This window comes from Meriones unguiculatus, chromosome 17 (assembly GCF_030254825.1).
Source record: "Meriones unguiculatus strain TT.TT164.6M chromosome 17, Bangor_MerUng_6.1, whole genome shotgun sequence".
Lineage (NCBI taxonomy): Eukaryota > Metazoa > Chordata > Mammalia > Rodentia > Muridae > Meriones > Meriones unguiculatus.
The window spans coordinates 72,050,257-72,068,042 of record NC_083364.1 but is presented as its reverse complement, the minus strand read 5'-3'; the positions used below and the strand labels follow the sequence as shown (position 1 = coordinate 72,068,042).

Sequence of the window (17,786 nt, the reverse complement as noted above, 5' to 3'; positions counted from 1 at the left end):
ATCTACACATGTGTGCAAAAACCTAAATATAATTTTTAAATGTAAATTAAAATAATTAAAAAACTGTTTCTTAAATTTTTCCTTTGGTTTCTAAAAATTAAAAACAGATTTTAAAATGTTTAAATATAGTTTTAAAGTTAATATATTTATTACTAAAATTAATGTAAAAAAAAGTCATTTTAAAGAAACATCAACAAAGAAGAGTTATATGAGGAAAGGAGAAACATTCTAGTCTATTAATTATGATGCATGCTATGTTGATAAAAGTTTATTGAAATAATTCTATGTACCCAAATTCACAAGAATACGAATGAGCTCAAATAAAATATAAAGATATGCCTGGATTAAGAAAGGTAGAAGTTACCTGATAAAATAGGATCAGATGAATGGGGAGGAGGTCCCCCCCATCAGTAGACTTGAAAAGGGGCACGGTGGAGATGAGGGAGGGAGGGAGGGGTTGGGAGGGAATGAGGGATTGGGACACCGCTGGGATACAGAGTTAATAAAATGTAACTGATAAGAAAAAATAAAATTAAAAAAAAAAAAAAGGTAAAAGTTAACCTGGCATACAGAGCAATTTAGCTACTATGGGACAGATGAGGGAGAAAGTCTCTTATGAACAACAGCCAACCCTTGCACACATAAAAGCAACATAGGCATATTGCTGAGCCAGAGGTACAAGACCAACTGGTTATACCTACCGCAAGTAATAGAAATGGATCAAGACCTACTAACACGCCCCTAAAGCATTCTACCATGCATTAATTTTAAACCTGACAAACAAAACTATAGCATGCAAAGAAAATAGAGAAAGTAGTTTACAACCTTGGGAGAGTTAGCATTATCTTTCCCATGTACATGAGGCATGTACAAAAAAATAAAATAAAATAAGTAATTAGTTAATTATTTGAAATGTTAAAAGACTGCTGAATTTGATCACTAAAACATAAGCTTCTCTCCATAACAAAGAGAATAACAATGCAATCTAACACCTGTATGAGTTCATTTTAGGAACAGCATAAAAACATTTGATGGGGGGGAGGGGGACAAGATGGCTGCACCAGGAGAACATTGCATCTGAAGAGCAGGACAACATTTTCCATACAGCGACCAAGAAACTGAACTCTGGGCCCTAAAACAACAGCGATCCTGTTTCCCAGGTGAGAGGAAACCCCCCACGGCGTGGGAAGGTCCACGCTCAGGTCACCCAGCCAGAACCTAGAAGAGATCTCTGGTCCAGCAGGCACTAGGTCACCAGACCAGAGCCACACACCTGCCTGTCCTGATCATCTTCCCAGGCTGATTGGTGGGCACAAAAAACACCAGCGACTGGGAGTCCCAGTCTCGAGAAAACACCACAGGGAAAGAAGGAAACGGTACTGACTTGGGTCACCCAGTCTTTCCCTGGAAAAAGTCTCACAGACCAGATGATACGAGCCCCCATCACTGAACTGGGCTCCAACAGCAGGCACAGGCAGTTGCTGCATGCCAGCTTTCCAGCACAGTCAGAGCTGTACACCCGCAGGCATCAGAGACTGGGAGTCACTATCAGGAGAAAGCCTCACTGGGAAGGAAGGAAACGGTATTGACTTGGGTCACCTAGTCTTTCCCTGGAAAAAGTCTCACAGACCTGTGAGTACGAGCCTCCATCACTGAACTGGGCTCCAGCCGAGAGCATAGACAGTTGCTGCTTGCCCAACTCTTCCACACAGACAGAGCTATGTGCCCCAGGGCACCAGAGACTGGGAGTCACTGTCAAGAGAAATCCTCACAGGGAACGAAGCAAAGGGGATGGACTTAGGCCTCCCAGTATATCCCTGGAAAAGGGCCCACAGACTGGCCCAACCCAGGGACCTGATGTGCTCCAGAAAACCTACTGTTACCAGGAGACCCATACCCACCCACCACAGATTACAGCTTGGGTACTAGGGCACACAGCCCCAATCTCAGACCTACAGAAGCCCAGAATCCACAAGATCAACCCCCAGATACTGCTCCAAGGGGCAACCAGGAAAATACAGTCAGACAGGTGAAGGAAATCAACAAAACAGCTCAAGATCTGAAGATAGAATTAGGAAAATTAAAGAAAACACAAATGGAGGAAATTGTGCAGAGAAAGAACTTAGGGAAGAAAACAGGAACTACAGAGGTTAGCATAAGCAATAGACTACAAGAGATGGAAGAAAGAATTTCAGGTGTGGAAGATACAATGGAAGAAATAGATGTATCTGTCAAAGAAAATGTTAATCTAAAAATTCCTGACACAGACCGTCCAAGAAATTCAAGACAACAAAAAAAGACAAAACCTAAGAATAATAGGAATACAGGAAAAAGAAGATTCCCTGCACCAAGGCCCAGAAAATATTTTCAACAAAATCATTGAAGAAAATTTCCCAACTTAAAGGAGAGGCCAATAAGAATACAAAAGGCCTACAGAACACCCAATAAATTAGACCAGAAAAAGAAAATCCTCCTGCCACATAATAATCAAAACAGTAAGTATACAGAACAAAGAAAAAATACTAAAAGCTGCAAGGGAAAAAGGCCAAGTATCATATAATGGCAAACCCATTAGAATCACACCTGCCTTTTCAACAGAGACTATAAGAGCCAGAAGGGCCTGGACAGATATCATGCAGACCCTAAGAGAACACAGATGTCAGCCCAGGCTACTATACCCAGCAAAACTCTCAGTCCTCATAGAAGGAGAAAACAAGATATTCAATGACAAAAACAAATTTCAACAATACCTACACACAAATCCAGTGTTACAGAAGACACTAGAAGGGAAAATACAACCCAAGAAAACGAGCTACTTTCAAGAAAATACAGGAAATAATTAACCTCACTACAGTAAAACCAACCAAGCACACAAACTGATGACCACAGCCAACATCAAAATCAAAGGATCTAATAGCCACTGGTCATTAATCTCTCTCAACATTAATGGACTCAATTCTCCAATAAAAAGACACAGACTAACAGAACGGATACATAAACAAAACCCAGAAATCTGTTGCATACAAGAAATACACTAAGCCACAAAGATAGACATTACCTGAGGGTAAAAGGTTGGAAGACGGCTTTCCAAGCAAATGGACCCAAGAGGCAAGCAGGAGTAGCCATTCTAATATCTGATTAAATAGACTTTCAACCAAAATTAATAAAAAGAGATGAGGAAGGACACTTCATATTCATCAAGGGAAAATTCCACCAGGAAGATATCACAATCCTGAACATCTATGTCCCAAATACAAGGGCAAATTTCAACAATATTTGTAAAAGAAACATTGATAAAACTTAAACCACACATAAATACCCACACATTAATAGTGGGAGACTTCAACACCCCACTCTCAACAAAGAACAGGTCAACAAAACAGAAATTAAACAAAGAAACAATGTCTTTGACAGAGGTCATGAATCAAATGAACCTAACAGACATTTAGAAAACGTTACACCCAAACACAAAAAAATTTACCTTCTTCTCAGCACCTCATGGAACCTTCTCCAAAATAGACCATATAGTTGGTCACAAAGCGAGCCTCAACAGATACAAGAAGATTGAAATAATCCCTTGTATCCTGTCTGATCACTATGGAATAAAGCTGGACCTCAACAACAACAGAAATAGCAAAAAGCCTACACATACATGGAAGCTGAACAAGAAATTCGAGACAGCTCATTCAAACGACTTAATGGATCACTTAAAAACACTAGAAAAAGAAGAGGCAGACATACCAAAAAGGAGTATATGACTGGAAATAATCAAACTCAGGGCTAAAATCAATCAATTAGAAACAAATAAAACAATTCAAAGAATCAATGACACCAAGAGGTGGTTCTTTAAGAAAATCAACAAGATTGACAAACCCTTAGCCACGCTAACTAAAAGGCAGAGAGACACCATCCAAATCAACAAAATCAGTAATAAAAAGAGGGACATAACAACAGACACTGAGGAAATCCAAACAATCATTAGGACCTACTTAAAGTCTATATGCCACAAAATTTAAAAATCTAAATGAGATGGACAATTTTCTTGATTGATTCAACTTACCAAAGCTGAATCAGGACCAGTTAAATCAATTAAATAGTCCTATACCCTCCAAGGAAATAGAAGCGATCATTGAAAGTCTCCCATCCAAAAAAAGCCCAGGACCAGATGGTTTCAGTACAGAATTCTACCAGATCTACAAAGAAGAGCTAACTCTAGTTCTCTTCAAAATATTCCACATAATAGAAACAGGAGGAACATTACCAAACTCATTCTATGAAGCCACAGTCACCTTGGTACCTAAACCTCACAAAGACCCAACAAAGAAAGAGAATTTCAGGCCAATCTCCTTTATGAACATTGATGCAAAAATACTCAACAAAATACTTACAAACCGAATACAAGAACACATCAAGGATATCATCCACTATGACCAAGTAGGCTTCATCCCAGGTATGCAGGGGTGATTCAATATATGGAAATCCATCAATGTGATCCACCATATTAACAAACTGAAAGAAAAAAACCACTTGATAATCTCCCTAGATGCTGAAAAAGCATTTGACAAAATCGAACATCCATTCAAGTTTAAAGTATTGGAGAGATCAGGGATACAAGGCATATATCTAAACATAGTAAAGGCGATATACAGCAAACCTATAGCAAACATCAAACTAAAGGAGAGAAACATAAAGCATTCCCACTGAAATCAGGGACAAGACAAGGGTGCTCACTCTTTCCATATCTCTTCAACATAGTACGGGAAGTCCTTGCTAGAGCAATAAGACAGATGAAGGAGATCAAAGGGATACAAATTGGAAAGGAAGAAGTCAAATTATCAATATTTGCAGATGATATGATAGCATACATGAGTGAGCACAAAAAACTCCACCAGGGAACTCCTACATCTGATAAACACCTTCAGCAAAGTGGCTGGACACAAAATTAACTCTAAAAAATCAGTAGCCCTCCTGCATACAAAAGACAGAAGGGCTGAGAAAGGAATTAGGGAAACAACACCCTTCACAATAGCCACAAATGACATAAAGTATCTTGGTGTAACCCTAACCAAGTAAGTCAAACACTTGTATGAAAAAAATTTCAAGTCTCTGAAGAAAGAATTAGAAGAAGATATGAGGAGATGGAAAGATCTCCCATGCTCATGGCTTGGCAGGATTAATATAGTAAAAATGGCCATCTTAGCAAAAGCAATCTACAGATTCAATGCAATTGCCATCAAATTACCAACACAATTCTTTAAGACCTGGAAAGAAAAATTTTCAACTTCCTATGGAAAAACAAGAAACCCAGAATAGCTAAAACAACCCTCTACAATAAAAGAGCATCAGGAGGTATCTCCATCCCCGATCTTAAGCTGTACTATAGACCAACAGTTATAAAAACTGCATGGTACTGGCATAGAAACAGAATGGTGGATCAGTGGAACCAAGCAGAAGACCCAGAAATAAACCCACACACTTATGGACACCTGATCTTTGACAAAGATGCCAAAACCATACAATGAAAAATAGACAGCATCTTCAACAAATGGTGCTGGTCTAACTGGACGTCTACATGTAGAAAAATGAAAATATATCCATACTTATCACCCTGCACAAAACTAAAGTCCAAGTGGATCAAAGACCTCAACATAAAACCAGATACATTAAATCGGTTAGAAGAGAAAGTGGGGAAAACCCTAGAACTCATTGGCACAGGAGACAACTTCCTGAACAAAACACCAACAGCACAAGCTCTAAGAGCAACAATCAATAAATGGGACTTCATGAAACTGAAAAGCTTCTGTAAAGCAAAGGACACTGTCATCAAAACAAAGAGACTGCCTCCAGATTGGGAAAGAATCTTCACCAACCTTTATCTGACAGAGGGCTAATATCCAGTATATATAAAGAACTAAAAAGCTGAAAAGCAGCAAACCAAGTAATCCAAAAAAAAAAAAAAAAAAGAGGAATAGGAATAGAGCTAAACAGAGAACACTCTGTAGAGGAATATCGAATGACAGAGAAACACTTAAAGAAATACTCAATGTCATTAGCCATTAGGTAAAATCAACCCTGAGATTTCACCTTACACCATCAGAGTGGCCAAGATGAAAAACTCAAGTGACAACACATGCTGGAGAGGTTGTGGTTAAAGGGGAACCCTCCTCCACTGGTGGTGGGAATATAAACTTGTACAACCACTCTGGAAAGCAATCTGCCGCTTTCTCAGACAACTAGGAATAGCACTTCCTCAAGATGTAGCTATACCACTCCTAGGCATATATCCAAAAGAGGCTCAAGTACACAATAAGGACATTTGCTCAACCATGATTGTAGCAGCTTTATTTGTAATAGCCAGAAGCTGGAAACAGCCCAGAGGCCCCTCAACTGAAGAATGGATGAAGAAATTGTGGTACATCTATACAATGGAGTATTACTCAGTAATGAAAAATAAGGAAATCATGAAATTTGCAGGCAAATGGTGGTACCTGGAAAGGATCATCCTGAGTGAGCTGTCCCAGAAGCAGAAAGACACACATGGTATATACCCACTCATATAGACATATAACATAGGATAAACCTACTAAAATCTGTACATATAAAGAAACTAATTAAGAGAGAAGACCCTGACTAAAATGCTCAATCCCCATCCCAAAAGGCAAAGAGGATGGACATCAGAAGAAGAAAACAGGAAACAACCTAGGAACCTGCCACAGAGGGCCTCTGAAAGGCTCTGCCCTGCAGACTATCAAAAGCAGACACTGAGTCTTATGAACAACTTTTGGGCAGAATGCATGGAATCTTATGTAAGAAGTGGAAATAGTAAGATCTGGAGAGGACAGGAACCCCACAAGGAGAGCAACAGAACCATAAAATTTGAACACAGGGGTCTTCCCAGAGACTCATACTCCAACCAAGTACCATGCATGGAGATAACCTAGAACCCCTGCACAGATGTAGCCCAAGGCAGTTTAGTGTCCATGTAATGGGAAGAGGGACTGCCTCTGATAATCTGATTGGCCTGCTCATTGATCACTTCCTCCTGAGAGTGGAGCAGCCTTACCAGGCCACAGAAGGTGACAATGCAGCCACTCCTGATAAGATCTGATAGACTAAGATCAGAAGGAAGAAGAGGAAGACCTCCCCTATCAGTGGACTTGGGGAGGGGCAGGCATGAAGAAGTGGGAGGAAAGATGGGATTAGGAGGGGAGGAGAGAGGGGTTTATGGGGGGATACAAAGTGAATAAAGTATAATTAATAAAAAAAAGAAAAAAACATTTGATACATATATCTCAAGGAACAAAGAAAACAAACCAACAACAAAAAAAAAAATATAGGCAAAGAAAACATTCAGAGGAAGAACTCTGAATAGTCAGTAGACACAGGCAAAAAGACTCAAGCTGACTTGGATTGTGGAATCACAAATTAACGCAATTGCTACTCACTGGCTTGGCAAATGTTACAAGATATCAAACATCCAAGGAGGACATAAAACAATACTACAGAGGATGCAAATGACTGAAAAGAATTTGGCATTCAAGTTATATTAACTCAATAACCGACCATGTCTATTCCTAAGCAATATGCTTAACAAATTCTCCCAAGTGAATATGACAGAATATTTAGCATTCTCCTCTAGGGAATTAATTGCAAAAGGAAATAATAATAAAAATAAATAATAAACAAGCAAAACTTGAAGAAGCTGAAGAATGAGTAACATGAATGTAGGTAGGAGAATTAAGCAATGGGGAATCATACACAAAAGAAAGATTTATCAACATGGGAAAACATGAAACTGCAAAGAAAACTATCACTTATGCCAATCTCAAGAAATATGTAAAAAGCAATGGACAGAGATATGTATGTTGCAGAACAATTAAACACAAAATGAGAATATGAAATAACATCTTCTATGGTGATTTTTCTCTAAGATAAAAAAACTAAATATATACAGGGCATAGAAATAAATGAAACAGACAAGTAAAATATTTATAATATCAAGGCCAACCATATAAATATATGGCTTCTCTATCCTTCCAGGTTTAGAAAACTGCCATAATGAAAACTCATAATGTCAGGTCTCTGTGCAAAACTGCCTGTCCAAATAACTACCAGTTATAAAGTGATACTATCAGGCAGTAGACATCAGATTGTAACATATTTATGACTCCAAATGCAGATTAGCAAACTACATTCGGGTTTAGCAGTTTCAATTCATATTCCTACCAGCTGCCCAAAAGAATGTTCAACTACCCATATCCTCAGCAACACCAAGGATTATCATTTTGATGACAAGGTATGCCTATCTTGCTCAGCCAGGGTTCACTAAAAGAATTAAGCACTAGTACCCTGATGATCCCCAGAGTGCAATAAATAAACTCCTCTTCAATATATCAAGAATACATATACTATGCTTGGGAGAATTGAGAAAGCAGACACATAACATTTCTGTGTTCCATGGATCAGATGCACAACCAGCAAGAGAAGTTTTCTCTCATTACTTTTCCGGCTATAAACACGAGGTTTGTTATACACTGTTTTCATTTCTTTTCAAAATAGGCTGTAATTGGAACACTGATTATTCTCTTTAACCTTACTGTTATTTGGGATAAACTGAGTTGTATTATATTTCCCTTTAAATTTCTTTCATTAACTTATACTTTTATTGAAATGAAGATGATAATGTGACTTACTCTGAGATTTAATACAATGGCAATCAAAGTGTTTATTTACTAATCTATTTACTTTTAGCAGCTGAAGCCTATCATTTTTTCTTTTTTTACAATACAAAGATTCCAATATGGAAACTATATTAAATAAATCAAAGCAGAGGTGCTCTGCTTGACATACCCCTACATGTCTATGCCCCTCTATCCTTCTGGCCTCCCATTTCAGCCCAACAGCCAGACTCAGCTCTTTTGTGTATGTGATGTAAGGGTATGGTGTGTGCTTGTGTGAGTTTATGTGTACAAATGTTGAGTGTGGGTACACATGTGTATACATACATGCATGAGCCAGACCAGGACATCAAGTATATGTCTCTCTTGCCCTTATTCCTGTAAGCCATGGTAGCTCACTGAACAAAAAGTCCAGCTTTTCTGCTAGTCTGGCTTCCCAGGAAGCTTCTGGACTTTTCCAGTGTCCACCACAGCACTGGGTGTATATATGTTTGGTCATGCCTGAATGGGTGAGGATTTCAACTCAAGTTCATGCTTGCACGGGAAACCCTCTTATGCACTGAGCTATCTCCACATACCAGAATTCAGTTCTTAAAAGCTGAGAGCTGCTTATGTAACATTAAGGACTCAAGGTCTTCCCCCTATCCATGTTGGTCAGGCTTTATGGGTGTAGCTTCTGAGAATCTTAGAAAATACAGTTTCACAGCATAGTTCTCTGACCCTCTGAAGCCTACAGGCAACTAAGGAATTCTGAGACCTGTAAAAATATTTTCCCCCAGTGAACAGCACACCAAATAGTTAACGAATACCAAATGGTCAGTTCAGAAAACATACCTGCAACAGACTAAACAGGTTGTATTTCTGCATTTAACAGAATGTTGTATGTAACAACAATTAACGGAAAACAAAAGATGTGATGAATTTGAAAGAGAGCAAGGAGGAATATGCAGGAAGTGTTAAAGAGAGGGAAAGGGAGGTCCTCTTCTCCTTCCTTCTGATCTTAGTCTGATCAGATCACCTCAGCAGTGGCTGCATTTTCATCTTTTGTGGCCTGGTAAGGCTGCTCCCCCCTCAGAGGGAGGTGATCAAAGAGCAGGCCAATCAGATTATGTCAGAGGCAGTCCCTCTTCCCATTACTATGTAACCCACTCGGACACTGAACTATCATGGGCTACATCTGTGCAGGGGTTCTAGGTTATCTCCATGCATGGTACTTGGTTGGAGTATGAGTCTCTGGGAAGTTCCCTGTGTTAAAGTTTTCTGGTTCTGTTGTTCTCCTTGTGTGGTTCCCATCCTCTCCAGCTCTTACTATTTCCCACAGTGGACTTGGGGAGGGGCATGCATGAGGAAGGGGGAGGGAGGGTGGATCGGGAGGGGTGGAGGGAGGGGCTTATGGGGGAATACAAAATGAATAAAGTGTAATTAATAGTAAAAAAGTAAAATTTTTTTTTAAATTAAAAAAAGAGAGGAAAGGGAAGGGGAAAGTGATGAAATTATAGTACAAACTCAAAAGTAAAAGAAAATTGTTTGTCTTTTAATTGAGAGTCCAATGGTGATTACTTAAAACCTGGCAGGTGGAGTAGAACCAGGAATGAGATAAGAAAAAGCCTGATCCACAGATATAGTAGTGATAGGGTAACTATAGCTAAGTGACTATAGGTAACAATAATGTACCAATATTTCAGAAATCTAGAAGAAATGATTTTAAGTTTTTTCACTTAAAAATGAGCAATACTGAGAAAGCAAATATGTGTAATAAGATTCCACTTTGTACATTGCATACATATACCAAAACATTTCATGTCACCACATTAAAATATATAATTTTAGGTTTTTGCATATTAAAGGGCCTGGCTAAATACACATTTTAGATGACAGAGAAGAGTTCTCATGCATTCATACTGAAACTAGGAAGATGTAAATGGCATATGCATTTAACACTGCACTGGAATTTGCAGTATTCCAGTATGTGCTCATTACTCATAGTCCACAGATCCTTAAAGATAAATAATTTCACTTTATTAGTATTATCCTTTTCTTTTTATTCACTTTATCTTCTGGCACACACACACACACATACACACACACACACACACAAAAATACCTCAATCTCTATGATGGAAATTTAGTCTAATAATTCCAAATTATTCTTGCCAGGTAGATGTGAAGAGATAAAATAACATTTTTATTAAAGATATTAAAGATATAAAGATAAGCATTATTAAAGGTAAAAATTTTCTTTGCTATTTATGATTCTAATGGTATTAAACTCTGTGTCTTTTTAGATGCTGTTGTGAAAAGAATGTCCATGTCTCTCCAAAGTTTTGTGTTGAAATTCCATCCCCCAAGGATGTTAGGAAGTGAGGCCTTTGAAAGAAGCTTGGGTCTTCAGGGTGAAACCCAGGTAAGCAGGATTATTATTCAAATAGAAATGATTTCAGAGAGCATGCTAACTTACTCCCTTCTGCTACAGAGCATATATGGATAAATCAACTATTTTAAACCCTAAAATAGTTCTTTATCATGCCCTAAGCATGCTAACATCAGGCTTAAGCCTTCAAATCTGTGAGGACTTCTCTTACTTTTAAGCTACCCTGGCTCTGGTACTTTGTAATAGTATCCTACACTAAAACACAGGAGTTTGATTTTGGCCTAAATTTGATCAGCCATTCACTTTCTCCGGGACAGTAGATAATAAGTCCAAAACTAACAGTTAAATTGGAAGAGACAAACTATTTGCTTGGGATGAACATGTTAAGAGACAAAGAGGAATAGAGAAGAAAATGAGAGAGGGTATTTATGAAATGTGTCCAGTAAACAGAGGCAGCCATCAGTAACCTCCGAGCCAGAAATGGCCCTATCGTTTGCTTTCACTGACTATTACAACAAACTCTAGCTCTCCATGTCAATCAACATATGGAACCCATTGACTGGCTCTCCGTAGACAAGACAAATTATAGTATTGTCAGAGGCTCTGTTGGGACTGATTGCAAATTTCCCACTTTATGATTTTAACAATAAAACATTTAAATAAAACTAAGGCATGCCTGATTCCAGTGTTCTGTGAGGCAGAAGCACACAGATCTCTGTGAGTTCAAGGCCAACCTGGTCTACAAAGTGAGTCCAAGATAGCCAAGGCTACACAGAAAAACTCTTTCTAAAAAAAAAAAAAAAAAAAAAAAAAGGAAAGAAATAAAAATACAAGAACATCATGAAATTTGCAGGCAAATGGAATGATTTGGAAAAGATCATCCTGAGTGAGGTAAGCCTGACCCAGAAAGACAAGCATGATATATATTCACTCATAAGTAGATATTAGCCATAAAATACAGGATAACTATACTACAATCCATAGACCTAAAGAACCTAAGTAACAAAGAAGATGCTTAATTATCGTTCAGAAGGTCAAAGAGAACAGGCACCAGAAGCAGTTGGGAGCCTACCACAGATGTCCTCTGAAAAACTCCACACAGTTTGGGGACCAATGCAGATGCAGAGACTCACAGCCAAACCTTGGGCTGAGTGCAGGGAGTCTTATGGAAGACAGAGAGACCTGGAGAAGACAGGAGCTCCACAAGGAGATCAACAAAGCCAAAAAAGTTGGGCCCAGGGAGGAGGGGAGCTGCAGAGACTGATACATCAATCAAGGACCATGCACAAAGAGAACCTAAAACCCCTGCTAAAATGTAGCCCATAGGCAGCTCAGTCTCCATGTGGGTTCCCTAGTAAGGGGAACAGGTGGTATCTCTTAGACGGACTCTGTTGCCTGCTCTTTGATAACTTCTACCTGGTGGGGTGGACTTGCCAGACCACAGAAGAAGATGATGCAGCCAACCCTGATGAGCCTTTATAAGCTGGGGTCAGTTGGAAGGGGAGGAGGGCTCCCCCTTTCTGAGGACTAGAACAGGGAGATGAGAGCAAGGGAGAAGGAAAGAATGTAGGACTGGGATGAATTGGGGGAGAGGGCTATGATCAAGGTGTAAAATGAATAAATTTAAAAAATTAAATAAAAAAACTAAATTAAATATCTGTGACCGCATTCTTCAATACGACACTATATATACATGGAACAAAAGAAGAAACTGATAAATCACATGTTTTACAATGAAAAAAAAATGGGTAAATTAAAGATACCATCAGGAAATAAAAATGACTATAAAGGGGATGAAAATAACTAATTCATATAAGTGAAAATGTTACTTGAGTCTAAATTTTCAAAATAATGTTTACAATTTAACTATTAAAATATATTTTCAGAACAAGCAGAGGATCTTAAAACATGCATCTGCAATAGCAATGGGCTCTAAGCACACAAATGTTCAGTGACTTTATTCATGGCAATATAAAAATCACAATGAGATGCTGTTTTCAAAGACAGGAAGGCTACAGTAAAAACAATAGATGCAAAGTAAAAGGAAAGATGTGGAAAAACTTTAAACTTCAAACATTGCTATTTAAAATGCAAAGTCAATGTAACTACTTTGGAAAACAGCCTGGAAACTCACTGCACCCGGGAATTCAATTCAAACTTATATGTCCAAGATAAATGAAAAAAGCTGATGTTGGAAGAGGGAACCTCAGATTAGGAATTACCTCTATCAGACTGTACTGTAGGAATGACTGTGGGTTGTTTTGTTTTGTTTTATTTGTTTTGCTTTTTTTATTATTATTAATGAATGATGCAGAAGGGCTCCGCCTACTGTAGGCAGTGTTGTCCCTGGGCAGGTGGTACTAGGCTATATAAGAAAAGAAACTGAGTAAGACAGTAAACAGTGCCCCTTTACAGCCTCTGCTCCTGTTCCCCTGCTTGAGCTGCTACCCAGGCTTCCCACAATGAGGGGCTGTGATCAGGACATACACACCTCACAGATCCTTTCTTCCCCCGGGGACTTTTGCTCATGATGTTTATCACATCAATAGAAAGAAAGCTAGGACACAGATGTCCACACAAAGCCTTGTATGTACAGTGTTCATTGCAACATAATTCACAGTAATCAAAAGGTGAAAGCAATCAAAACATCTAAGAAATCATCAAAGAAAACACTTTGTGTTTATAGAGTAACATGTTTGGTCTTAAGAGAAAAAGCATGCTAATACAGAGCACAACGCAGAACCCTGCGAACACTATTATATTATAGAAAAAGCCAACCACAAAAGATGGACGTTACAAACTATATAAAATATTGAGGAAAGGCAAGTGTACATGCCAAATGGATATTGTTTCTATGTGGGACTGTGACAATAATAAATTGACACCTGGAATGCATACCGGGTCTCTTTTGAAATAAAGAACCTGTTTTAAAACTGAGACTGGTGAGTATTGCACAAGCTAGTGTTTAATTACACTACAAGTAGGGTAATTGTATTCTTAAAATAGGTAAAATGTATGCTGTAAGAATTATCTCAATAAAACTGCGAAAAATAATTCAAAAGCATAGCTCAGGTAGCCTTTATTTGTTTGTTTTCATTGATCTTTGCCATGGACTCAAATCAAGTCTGTCAGAGATATTATAAAGGAAAAGGCCACATAGGGAGACATATAAAAATTTTAACACTAAGAATATAGCCTGGTCAATAGCTAGAATAAAAAGTCAACTTTGATGGATAAAGATGTCTTTGAAGAGAAAATGTCTAAAAGTTAAAGGCTTGCCAAGGTAGAGCAATTTGAGAATTTAGGGCTGGAGGGAACAGATAGAACAGTTTGAACCAAAAATAAACACATAAAACCATCTTTCCGTCTAGCCATACCTCTACAGACAGTCACCACCAGAAGAACACAAAGCTACTGACAATAACCTAAGAATTTATCTTGAGGGCTGGAGAGATGGCTCAGAGTTTAAGAGGATAGGCTGCTCTTCCAGAGGTCCTGAGTTCAAGACCCAGCAATTACATGGTGACTCACAACCATATACAATGAGATCTGGTGCCCCCTTCTGGAGCACAGGTGTACATGTAGGCAGAACATTGTATACATAATAAGTAAATCTTTAAAAAAAAAAAAGAATTTATCTTGAGCTGCTGTGGGATTCAAAACTGAAGACCCACACTTAGGAGGGTGAGATGGGACTGCTGATAAATTGAGGACAGTCTGGGCGACACATGGAGTTTAAGCCAACCTGCACTATCAAACAAAAAGGTCTTATCTCAAAAATAAAAGTGGTAGGGGAAACAACAATAAAACCAACAACAAAAATCTTAAATTCTAAAAGGAAACTCTAATGGCCTTCAAAAAACACATTAGAACCCTAAGTATCAGAAAATATCAAATATCAGAAAATATAGAGCTGAAGATCCAGAATGGTCAAGTAAAAGACAGTACATGTTGATGCATGCAAATAAACACTACTGACCTGGTCAGGGGAGTGGAAGTGGAAAAATATTTAAAAAAATGTTTGGAGTAGAGGCTCAGAGTCTGTCTTTTACCTAACGATACAGGTATAAAGTTTTCTATTGATATAAGAAATAGTGAAGTGATTACAATAGCAGTAAGTAGGATGCCTTGGTGAACATGACTGCAGCAGCAGTGGTTATGGATTCTCCTTAGTGCCTGACATTCAATATCTAATCCAATTATCTCAGAAGTCCTATATAGCATTAGAATTTTCATTTGATAGATAATGAAGCAGGCTCAAGCAGTGAGAGTACCAGAGCACAAATCTCAGAGCTACTGACAAAACAGGACCTGACTCATGTCCAACTGACTCCTGTTTCAGTTTAGCTCTCTTTATTCTCTGACACGGTCTTAGCTAAGATGGAAAAGAAGCAGTGTCTTGTTAGTAGAATTGCCAATAGGAGATGCCCTGCTCTAGCCTGGCAGACACTCCCACACATGTACACATACACAGAGATACACATAAATAAGTAATAAAATACATCTTGGAGGGGAAAAAGAAATATGACAGAATTAAAGAAAGGACAACCTTTTCTTCCAAAATATACTTAAGTAAAGAAAGATGTGGCAATTCTCTTTCCAGAAGTGGGAAGCAGCACTGAGCAGCCTCACTGAGTCTCAACCTCTGCTTTGACACCATGCAGGGTAGAGTCTTTCTGTCCTGTTCCCTGTTTTCTCCCTCTTCCAATGTCCATCCCATCACTTATAAGTGAGTACATACCATGTGTGACTTTCTGCTTCCAGGATACCACACTCTGATCTTTTCTAATTACCACCATTTGCCTGCAAATTTTATGATTTCCTTGTTTTAAATTGCTGAGTAGTATTCCATTGTGTAAATGTATACAATTTCTGTATCCCTTCTTCAACTGAGAGACATCTGGGTTGTTTCCAGATTCTGGCTATTACAAATAAAGCTGCTATGAACATGGTTGAGCAAATGCCCTTGTTGTATACTTGAGCATCTTCTGGATATATGCATAGGAGTTGTATACCTAGCACCAGAATTAATTTCCAAAGTGGTTGTACCAGTTTACATTCCCACCAGCAATGTAGGAGGGTTCTCCTGTCTCCACATCCTCTCCAGCAGGTGTTATCACTTGAGATTTTTATCTTAGCCATTCTTTTAAAAGAAGAAAAAAAAGGACTTCCTACAATTTTCTTTGATTGTTCACTAGCAGCCTCTCATCAAAAATATCTCAGTCGCTGTTCTATTTCCTTCACCTCCTTTTATTAGACCTCTAAAAAAGTTACTCTCACAGATCCATACATTCATGAGTGACAAGTGAATACATACCACTATTATAACGTGAATTTTGTAATACTGGATGTATTCCAAATACAACCCAATGTGGAAAAACTATAGCTATAGCTAACTTGTGTGTCAAGTTAGGAGTGACTGCTTTCTCACTGAATTCCCCACAAACAGCATAAAAGCTACAGGATTTTTTTTATTAAAATTTGTTTATTTATTCATTTTATATCCCCATCTTAGCCCCCTTCCTCCTCCCCTTGCAGTCCCACCCTCCCTTTTTCTTTCCCCATCCTCCTCACCTATTCCTCAGAAAAAGGCGTGCCCCTCCCTACCAACACACCCCAGCTCATCAAGTCACACAAAGACTAAGTGCATTGTTGTTGTAAGCGGTGATTAATATTTGCTATTGATATATCTTCTGGTAATTCTGCTGTTAGTCCTGAACAGCTGTATTGTTGTATATGATGATTAATTTTTGTTACTGATATATCATTTAGTAATGCTTGCTGTTAATCCTAAACAGCTTTATAACCAAATCACCACACAGAGACTGGGTTTATTTAGTTAACCTAGAAACACAGTGCTGGGTAATAGTTGCTCCCTCCTAAACCTCCAAGCCCTCATGGTTTTCTAACATTTAGATTTCCCATATTATACTTGCTTTTTGTGATATATTATGTCCAGTCCATCTCCATGTCATTCCAAGATCTCTCCTCCAGCTCTCTCTCCAAGCTCTCCCTCCCGCCCCTTCTCCTCCCACTCATTTCATGCCCTCTGGCTCCTCCCTTTGCACAACATTGTGCTAGTTGTTTTATTTTGGCCTGTTTATACACAGTTGAGACAGGATGCTCAGAGTGAGTATCACAATGCAATATAGGATTGAAACCAGGGGGTTTAAAAATCAGCATTTGAATGAACAAGGGTGAGGTGTATACATTTCAAAAGAACATTATACCAACACATAATCTTTAGTTCTTCTTACTATAAGTTATATAAATTCAAGGATCTTGGTATATACACTGTGAGATCCACTAAGCTCAACACAGAAAGTCACACATAATTAAGTTGTCACCAAGTATTAAATAAAATAATAAACTTACACTTTGTATGACAAATCAAGACATTAACCTAATTTTGTAGTTAGAAATTTAATAAAAAGGACTAACAAAAACATCAACTTTGTTTTATAGGCTATCATAAACAGTATTCTCCTTATATATTAATAATATATAAATTATGTATATGTTTAGTAAATGATATAAAGGATTTAAAAGCATAAAATATAGGTGGTTATTTTTGTTAACCTTTCCAATTAACCTGGATCCCTATCAAATCAGTATAACCAAAAATAGCAAGACCTCACTAACTTAAAAACTACACAATATAAGTGTATCTGTCTTTTCAAATAGATTCATAATATTCTCTGTTATAAATTCCAAAGTAATATGCATAATACACAGAA

At 38.1% G+C, this 17,786-nt stretch overlaps 1 protein-coding gene across 3 annotated transcripts in view; it reads right to left on the bottom strand.

The window, feature by feature from the left end:
* The window catches only part of Gbe1 (1,4-alpha-glucan branching enzyme 1), a 262,697-nt gene that overhangs the window by 180,438 nt on the left and 64,473 nt on the right, over positions 1 to 17,786 (bottom strand). The window lies entirely within an intron of this gene.